The sequence below is a fragment of the Ostrinia furnacalis genome, unplaced genomic scaffold, assembly GCF_004193835.3.
Source record: "Ostrinia furnacalis isolate ACB-3 unplaced genomic scaffold, ASM419383v2 OfSCF0095, whole genome shotgun sequence".
Taxonomy (NCBI): Eukaryota; Metazoa; Arthropoda; class Insecta; order Lepidoptera; family Crambidae; genus Ostrinia; species Ostrinia furnacalis.
In genome coordinates, this window is record NW_021130334.1 from 270,905 (window position 1) to 281,285 (window position 10,381).

Genomic DNA, 10,381 nt, shown 5'->3' on the forward strand with positions numbered 1-10,381 from the left:
AAGCCAGTTGTTGAAGAAACGTGTTTGTGCTAAGCATTTTGACGAAGCTCAATTTGATCAATCTGGTGTAAGAATACGTTATTCTTATCCTTGTTTGCTCACACGGAGGGAGATTTTACATGGTGTTCCACTTACTACTGATGGTAAGTTTCCAGTAATATTTAAAATGTTTACTAATTAGGTACATACATTGTGTAGGTAATTATGGTCTATTTTTTCTGGCATAAAACAATCATACACACTTTTGTGAACAAGGGGCAAATTGTGTTAGTTTTAGGCAATCATTTTTCATATAAGTTTAGCAATAAACATATTGAGTATGTGAAAAATTAAAAGGTGGCTTAGTAGAGCCCTCTGTTGCTCGATGAAAATGTGTCACATTTATCGGTACTGAGGTTAAATGATTGATAACTGGTAAATGTGATAAATTTCCTACTTTTACCTCAACCTTCGGTAATTACTTATTAATTAGTTGCAATTTACCACTATCACTGTAACACATTTATATATTTTATGGTGTATTTCATGATTTCAGACTACACAGTAGAAAAGGAGCACAACTACAGTCGGGTCCAACTGCAGGATGATATTCATACACAAGTTGATATAGCCACTAATGTGGGCATGCAAGGTATGTATGTTTCTTTTTAAAGTCTAAAGGTATCTTTTCTTTCTAAAGTCTTAGAAGATTCATTTAACTTATTTTAATCAGATGGTTTCAATAAATGATAATTTGTTATATCTATAGTGTACATAATAGAACAAATATTATTTCACAAACAGCAATTTTATTCTTCTATGTAGTAATGACAACTTCTGTGCTAGGCTCATAGGCATGTATCGCAGTAGTTGTGTTGAGTGAGCACTAACAAATTATTGACTATACCGCTCAGATTCCCTATGTTAGAAATTTTACTCATTTTAATATTACGGGCTAATGTTCTAACTTATCTTGTCATCAAGAACAATTGGTAGTTACTGTTACTTTTGTAGGGAGTTATTGATGTTTATATCATTTATTTATTCCAGGTGATGCTTCTTTCAATGAACATGAATATTCATTACCATCAACTAGCCAAACAGCTGTTTCTAACTACCAGAGTAAAGGTTAGTTGAATAGTTCTTATGTACTGTGTTTTATATGCATATAAGTTTTTAATAATTAATTAAGTTGTTCTAGTTATTAAGGAAACTTTTTATTTTAATTATCAAGGTAATATAAAACTCTAAGAGTAGGCGCACACCGTTGATATTTAGTTGGCCGATAGTTTAGTCGGGCATTTGATCAGTATGGGCATGTATGGGAGTGCGCACACTACGCCGATTCAATTTGGCCGATTCTTCATACAATTTAAAATCGGGCACAACTATCGGCCAACTAAAAATCAACGGTGTGCGCCTACTCGACTCTTATACAGGGTGTTGATTTCAATCCTCGCCATATTTATTTAGGTGATCTATTATGACTTACATAAACTCATTATCCACCAAAAAAAAATTACAAACGAAAGTGGAATTTTTAGCGAGTATTTTCCGTGCAAAATTAACTGTACTGTGGCTCGCAATATTGCAATAGTTTACACTGCGACACTCATCGAGCTACACGGATCGCTCACTTATCATGTTTGATAACCTCCTGAAGGAAGCCACTTAAAGTAGGTAGTGTAAAAGGTATTTTTCTTTGACTACCTTAGTTAAAGTTAAAGTTCGTTTGAATTTTTTTTTGAAGTAAATTTTTTTACTCATTCGTAATCAGAATAAGCTACATAATCAACTCCCTGAATATGGCGAGGATTGAAATCAACACCCTGTATAATCTTAAAAAATCTAATCTTACTATTAGATTTATTTACAAATGATATTTCTTCTCCAGATGATCAATCTTCACTGGTTGCAAGCCAAACACTACAGACTTCAGAATTGCTGGATAGTGGTATGTTACTCATTTTATATTCATATTATGTAACAAGATTAAACACATTTTTTGATAAATTAATGCTGTTTATAAAATTATAATACATACTTATAAATGTTTTAGATGATGCAGCAGGTGTTAATAAGGGCGATGAGAATAATGCATTGATTCAATTAAAATCTAATAATACTCCTTGCATCAAGAAAGGTAAAAATAAATCTAATTATAAAAAATATTTTGCATGCTGTGTTTTATCAAAGGTTTACCCAATATCTTTATTTATTTCAGGCAAATCTGTGAAACAATTTGCTGCCAAATCTCGCAGATTTATTAAAAAGTGCACCAATTTTGCAAAAGAGAGTCTGGGTGACGGAAGTAGCCAAAGATTGCAAAATGCACAAAATCTGGCAGAAAGTTCTCTTTTAAATGATTTTGAGAAACTGAATAAGAGAGCTAAAGAATTCCTATTAATGCAGTTACGTCTAGTCAGAAAAAATATTATGGCAAGACGCTTCTCCCTAAGTGACAAGTTATTCGCTCTTACGTTATGGAAGCAAAGTCCAAAGGGATACAGATTGTTGGAGAAAATATTTGCCTTGCCTAATAAGAGAACACTCGAAAGGTTATCACAAAAAAATGTTTTTGAAAGTGGTTTGAACAAAAACGTTGTTAAGCACATCAAGGAGACAATTAAAGGATGGGACATAAAGAAAAAACTATGTTCTTTAGTTTTTGACGAAGTTGCCCTCACTCCACGCCTCATTTATAATGAAAATAAAGACAAAATTAATGGATTTGTAGAGATAGGAGAAGAACGCAAGCAAAAATTTGCAGATCATGCATTAGTTTTTATGATCAGAGGAATATGCTCTTCATGGAGACAGAGCATTGCGTACTATTTCTGTGCTGGAACAGTTTCTGCAGTGGAGCTACAGAATATACTGAAGAAAATTATACCGTCCATTTCTGAGACTGGTCTGGTTCCACTTGCGTTGGTGTGTGATCAGGGATCAACATTTAGATCCTGTTTTAAAACAATGAAAAACGACACTGCTCAATTACGCAGTACTCAAGGAAGACGCCAAGGTATTTATATTAATATATGATAAAATATTATAAGGTATTTATTTTAAAGACTTTATTGCACTCACATAAAAATATTAGGTACAAAAAGTTGAGGTATTATGTTTTATAAGAGCTGATACAACAAACATCTCTGAATAATTGTTTTGTTTCTATAGATAATAATAGTACAAGTTTTACAAAACAATAAAACTTGTATTATTGAGCAGAGACGATGCACAGCATCTGGTGAGAGAGATGCGTCTACTTCCGGTGTAGTTTTTTACCGTTTTATACCTTAAATGACGTCATTTCTAGTCTGCGAGAAGCCTCGTAAAGGTCACATTTTAGATACCTACTGTTGGGTTTAAGGCCTTTATCAGGAAGTGAAATTGGTTAAGCTTTTATGCTTAGTAAGAAAATTAAAGTTATCTTTAATATAGTTTTAGATTAGTAATACCAGCCCCCCTTGACAAGTAGCACTTTTTGATCGAATCGAAAATTGGATACGTTATAACTTCATATAGAAAAAAGAAGGCTTATCGACCATCCTTCGATTGGTTTGCAATTTTAAAGTGAATTTTGTCTAGACCCACAGGGCATAAAGGTAGTAGAAGAGTAGATAGACGATTTAGNATTTTCGTTTGCCCTACTGGTATACTCAAACTTTTGAAAACTTATTGGTGTGTATTTTGAAGCTTAATAATTTAGCTATATATTTTACAATAAATAAATTAATTAACTTTTAAATAGCAAGTTTTATGGCCCTTACTAACACTCAAATGGTTTTTTTTTTTTTTTTACTTCGAAAAAACCAGAATACAAACCTAGTATGAGCGTACTTACTAGGTTTTAAAATGGTTTTTGGGGTATCCTTCCGTTTGGCCAAATTACTTTTCGCCAAATTTCACTTCGCAAACAACTTATCGCCAAAGTTTCATTTCCCAAATGAACTTTTAGCAACTGTACTTTTCGCAACTAATTCGTTTGGTCAAATTATCATTTGGCAAAATTTTACTTGGCAAATGTGTATATAGCAAATGTTTTATTTTGCCAAATATTATATCCCAAATAATTTGTTTGGTCAAATTGACACTTCACATACTTACCCACCGTTACCCACTAATCAAAGCATAAGGCACATGATCATGGTTTTCACAAGAATTTTATGTGAAACAAAGAGATTGCAGAAAATAGTATGGTTGCAAAAAGTAGGTCTTGCAGAAAATAGTAGGTTAGGTTAGGTTAGAACAGTGACCCTTAATGCGCGAAGGCGAGCGAAGCGTGCCGCGGTAGCGGCCGCCGAGCGCTAATCACCTCTATTGTTAATGAATCATTTGAAAATTTCGATAAAAAGAATGAATTATGAAAATTAATTTAGAACAAATTTCATATTAACTACCCACTAAACAAAATAATAACCACAAGCTAATTTGTATTCCATTCTATGCACCAATCAAGTTATTTTGTAAATAGTTTATCGTGAAATATTTTTGCCAAATGAAACATTTGGCAAAACATACTTTGCCAAACAATAATTTGCTAAACAATAATATGCCAAAAGCGACATTTGCGAATTAAAAGTTTGCCATAAGTTGTTTTGCCAAATGAGAATTTGCCAAATGAAAATTTGCGAAACGTTGTTTGCGATGTGATAATTTGGGAAACGTTTTTTGGCCAAACATTAGTAATCCGGTTTTTGGGGATGGATCTGTCAACGCGAAATTGTGAACTCCGTCAGTTTATAATATAACGCGTGAGATTGTAAACTAACTGTGGGTTAGGTTAGGTTAGATTGTAATTTAACTACGTTAGATTATAATCTGACGGAATTCACAATATTACGGTGACAGATCCAACTGACGCTCAGTCCATTTCAAATTTACTATAAGTTTGGTGTAAAGGAAACAACGATAATTTTATTAAAAAGGAAATTTTTAATTAAAAGAAATAGGTAGGTACATAATTATTAAGAATTTATTAATTGTCAGTAACTTACTGACCTAAATTAGATCTAATGATCTATCATTGATAGGCAAATTATACCAGAAACTTCTTCTTGATTCTGGCATCAAAGGAACAAGTTTTTTAACTATCTCATCCTTTTTTTGGGTTGATACACCTCGTGGATCCGGAATCAGTCTAGGTTCATTAGATATGTTGAATTTTTTCATCATAAAATCCAGCTCAGTGAATTGAGAGTCAAATCTGAAAAAAAAAAAACGAAAATTATTAAATTATCTAAATTATCAGAATGATTTAACGGGCAACAGAAATTAAGATAGCAACCAAGTTTTTAATTTAATAACATGATATTATACCCGATGTGTTAGTAATATTTTAGCCTAAACATAACATAATTAAGGCTGCACTTAGATTAAGTTTAAATTTGCTGTAAATATTGATTGTCTTATTGGTTGTCCTATTAAATAAATAAATAAAAATAATTAAACATCAACATTCAAAACATTACAAACAACAACAAACAACCTGGTTTTGTAGAGGAGGTTTCTTGACCCTGCTATAAACTTGACTTCTACAACTGAATTCAAGTTAAAGTCTTTTAGAGGCTCATTTGGGCGAGCTGATCTTTTTTTTCTTTGGCCAGTCATGTACTTTTTCGACTTCGAGCACCCTTATATTGGACCTTGACGCCATGACAATATCTTTAAAATCTTGAAAATCGTATAAATTTCTTTGTCTTCTCATCTTCAATTCAATATTTGCATGAACTGAGTCAGCGGACATATGAGTGTGACCTTTGGTTAAATAGCCCATGCTAATTGACTGTATATTGTTATCAGAATTATTTACAATCATAATTAGTGCTGTGTATAAGGTCCAATTTTTGTTCTGAGCTGTACAGTTATCGGCCCAGATGTAGAAATGTTGGACATCACGATGAGATTCAAAAAAAGCTACAATGGCATCTACTATGTTATTTGCATCCCTGCCTGCTTTTCCTTCGTGCCATAGAACACAAGTTGCCTTGTCTTTTGATTGCTTTTGTATTGGCGCAAAGGTTAAATTGAATGTCACTAAGCGACTCATAAAAAAAGCATCTTTAATAGCCGGCATAATTGGGAGAAGAACAACCTTTTGTAGGTCCATTGAGAAGTACTTGACCAAATTGTTGCCTTTAGTGGACGATTCGCCATCTAATCTATATTTCTGAATAGCAGACTCTGCCTTCGATTTATGACATTCGTGTTTTTCCTTCGTTTCTATAGGTATCGCATTTTCATCTACCTGCATAGCTTCTTCGTAAATTAGGCATTCCGGACATTGATCACCTTTCGGCATATGGAACGATATCCTTAAATCCTTGAGCTGTTGCCTGTAAACCTCTTTGCAACATTTAAAACCAGGATGCTTCTTCTTGAAATCGTTGTACATGTCTTTTAAAGTCAAATGCCTAGGCAAATACTTCGTGTGTGGAGAGTTGTGCCGGCGATAGTGACTGCTTGTTGGGTGAAAGCTTAATATAATATGATCTTTAATAATTTTTCTGTCTATATTTTTATCAGCTCTTTTCCCTCTTCGATCTTTTGAAACAACTGCGTATAAACTTTCTTTTTTTACAGCTTTGCTTAATTCAGTTATCACGCCATCTGTTTTGTAGCCCAGTGTACCCAAAAAAAAATTTCGGGAAACTGAAACCAACTCAGTATCATTTTTTGGGAGAAAAAAATAACGACTTTCGTTTTTTACGTACATACAATCTAAATTGGCATGATGAAGTTTGCGACGTTTGACTTGAGAAAAACGCACGCATTTATTCAGAAAACTGCGTCTAGAAGGATAGGTTTTATCCCAATATTGTGCCCATATATATTTTCTATCGTTTTCAGAGAGTAAATTGCACTGACGTTTACATTTTCCTTCACAAGGATTAGCTTTCATCGGGTGTTTCAGCTTATTTCTTGAAACCCTGGGATTAATTGGTCTTTCATCTGAAGTCTGCTGATCTTCCTCCTCACTTGGGACACTATTAATATAAATTTTATCAGGGTACCTAGCGATATAAATTGTCCTTTCAACATCTGCCCTTGTATCGGTAGCCAGTGATATTAGATTTTGTACATTTAATGCTTCATGGGAATCAATAATCGACGGGGATTCATTATTCAAAATTAAATCACGATACGTTTCGTCACCAGAGTCAGTCGAATCATTATTTAAATTTTCATCAGACAAAACAAAGTCTGGGTCTTCCACGGAATCATCCAAATCACTGGGAGTTATTAGATGTTCAAACTCATCATTGCAATCCGAAGTTAAGTCTGCATTACTATGATCACGTTTATGGCATTGGTGCTCAGAAGCAAAAGAAGTGGATGGCTGTGGCTCAGAAGCAAATGGAGTGGACGGCTGTGCCTCAGAAGCAAATGAAGTGGACGGCTGTGGCTCAAGTAATTCTAATGATTTATGCGTGCAATTAAGATTTTGTGCACTGAAATAAAAACAAAAACCCAGAATAAAAGCAAATCCATCACATGTTAATACGCGGTATACGTGCAAAAATACACACACAAGCATATCATTTTAGTTAGGATTAGTTTAAGCTAAACATGAAAAAATAAAATAAGAATTGCGTAACAAAAATGCATGACATAGCAAAAAAGATACAAGAATCAGGTGCGCCAACTTATTTTAACAAACAATAATAAAAAGTAAAAAAAAAAATATGTTACGGTAAAAGTGATAAATTGGAAATTATTAATAATCGCCGGTTATTATGAATAATTACAGACAGTCGAGGTAAAAGTAATAAATTAATTACATTTATCAGTGATTATTTAATTATGTAACTTTACTACTAACAAATACCATAAAAGAGAACACCGGCTTGAACATTTTGATATCATATAATATTATATAATTTGGCATGACGAGTGTGAACTGTTTCTTGCATAATGCTACTTTGCCATGATGTCCATAACATATTGTTTTGATTTAAAGTGTCAAATAGGTTGAGTAAGTCAAGTTATAGGTGCGGCAGGGGGGTCCCAAGCCGCCTATTTAGTTTTATACACATAACGATCTCATATTAATCACATTTACCAAATCATGAGGTAATTATTCATAATAACCGGTTATTATTCATAATTTTCACATTTACCGTAACATAATAAGTTAAAATCTATTTAAAAACATATTATAGCTTCTGTTCGACAAAATAAACAGTGGTGCATCTTATTCTTAATTATAATTAGGTAGTTTTATAATTTAGGTTAGGGTAAATTAGAATAATCTTAAAAAAAACCAATGCGAATCCTCATGAAAACCACAATATTTAACGTTAAATCTTACTTTTTATCTTTATTGAATAACGGCAAATAATAATAATTAATCACTTACCTCACTTCATCCTGGTCGGTCATAGCAGTAGCTGCAGCAGCAGCTAATATTTTTTTTGAGCGATAAAATTGAAACTGCCGACTCATTATTATTACTTAACAAGCTTACGAAATAGCGAACACTGGCAAAAAATTGCGACATAACCTTCCGTGTTTAGCGCTGGCACAATACTAGTACGAACTGAGCGCCGGAGCCGAGACGTTGCCGCCCCCGCGCAACCCTTCCCCCTCTTGCTAGGTTTGTGTTGGTCGGGAGGTGGGTGAACACGTATTTTCATTTCCCAGTAAGGCACATTGACCATTAGAAAACCTAGTATGTTCATGCACTTACTAGGTTTCGAAATGGTTTATGTTACTTACTGGGTTTTTAGAATGGTCAAATTGGATTTGTGGTGTAGTTACTAGGTTTGGAGTCCCTTGCCTTTTAGGGTTCTAGTTGTTTGATCGCAATTTCTGTCTTTGTATTCGGTAGGTACCTTAATATTATGTAGCTTTATGATAAAAAACGAAAATCTGAAAACATGTCCCTTACTAGGTTCTTAAATGGTTCAGCCGTGCTGAAATATTATATTTATAACTATTTCCCCAGAACATAATACTATACCGGAGTTTAGATTCAATGAGCGCAAAGTAAACTAATTTGAGCTGATCTAAAGTTATTTCATCTCGTAAAGTTCTTAAGGCATAGCATGCTGAGCTTATGCTAGATTCTAATGCTTCTATTTCCTTCTTCCAATTTAAATCTCTATCAATATGTATACCCAAAAACTTAACTGTTTCCACTGAATTAATTCCTAAGTTATTTACTAATGGCTCTAAAGAATCTTTATCTCTAGCATTAGTCCTGAATAGCAAAGCAAAAGTTTTGTTTTTATTTAACACAAGATTATTTTTAGCAAACCAATATTCAAATTCATGAAAGGTATTTTGTATTTTAATATTAAGTTCTTGTACATTATTCGCAGAAACTACAGCATTAGTATCATCTGCATATTTAAGGTACTCTCGTAGATTTAATCTTAAATAAACATGAAATTACAAACTTTTGAAAAAAGAGGCATAAAAATTTGGGATGTGGTTGCTCTCTACCAAACTCAGAAGATCCCTTTTTTATTTTCTTTAAGATTTGGTTTACATTTATAAGCCGGTTTCATTTTAATATTTCTAGCGGACAGTTGCTTTTTTGTGATTTGAACTTCCTGAAACACAGTTTGTTTATATGAGTGTTTAATAAAAACTTTAGAGGGTTCACCTTGAATCACCTTGAAAACTTTTATTTCAGCTGTTTTTAAATTTTTGGCATTAAAACCCATATCGTCAGCTAAACTTTTCATAGAGAAAAAATCTTTAAAACTCATTTCATTTACATGGTATGGGTTGCCTTTCTTCTTGGCATTGCGTATTATTTGAGCGTACTGGCTGGGGACATAAATTGGTCCAGATCTGAGGTTCTTCTTTATAGATTTTTCTATGGTGGAATGAACTGAATCCCCTTCATTCTGGGTGTGGCCTGTTATAAGGTATTTGTGGGTTATTGACTTAATATTGGCATACTTTATCAAAGCGAAAATATACATAGAAAAAATAAATCTATTCTTTTGTTGTCCACAACAATTGTCCGAAAAAAAAGTTAATTCAAGCCCTGAACCACAGTAATCATTCATAATTTTATCGATGAAATTAAGTACGCAAGTTCCGATTTCGTCTGCTCCTCGATTAGCTTCACCTTCATGCCATAGATAGCATTCCGTGTGATCAGATCCCAGTTCGCTTATAGTAAAATTCAGGTTATTTAATTTTGACTTATAATAGAAGACAGAAACATCTCCTTTTGGAATTTGAAGCACAGCTTGAAGGTCATACACAGCGACAACATAATCTGTATTCACTTTAGCCTTATCGTCTTCTTTTTCTTCTCTGGAGAGTTCTTTTTCTTCCAAGTGTAACAAGTATTTATCGCGCAATTTTTCTTTTCCAGGTGCATCAGCATTTTCATAACTAACACACAACTCACAACGGTCTTTTTTAGGAATAAAGAAACTTA

The 10,381-nt window shown here is 33.3% G+C and overlaps 1 long non-coding RNA gene across 1 annotated transcript; it reads left to right on the forward strand.

The window, feature by feature from the left end:
* Window positions 1-557: 557 nt before the first annotated feature.
* Window positions 558-1,935, forward strand: LOC114351962 (uncharacterized). Its single transcript, XR_003655824.1, has 3 exons — window positions 558-631; window positions 1,030-1,107; window positions 1,874-1,935. It is a non-coding gene; the product is annotated as an uncharacterized LOC114351962 (long non-coding RNA).
* The last annotated feature ends 8,446 nt before the right edge of the window (window positions 1,936-10,381 follow it).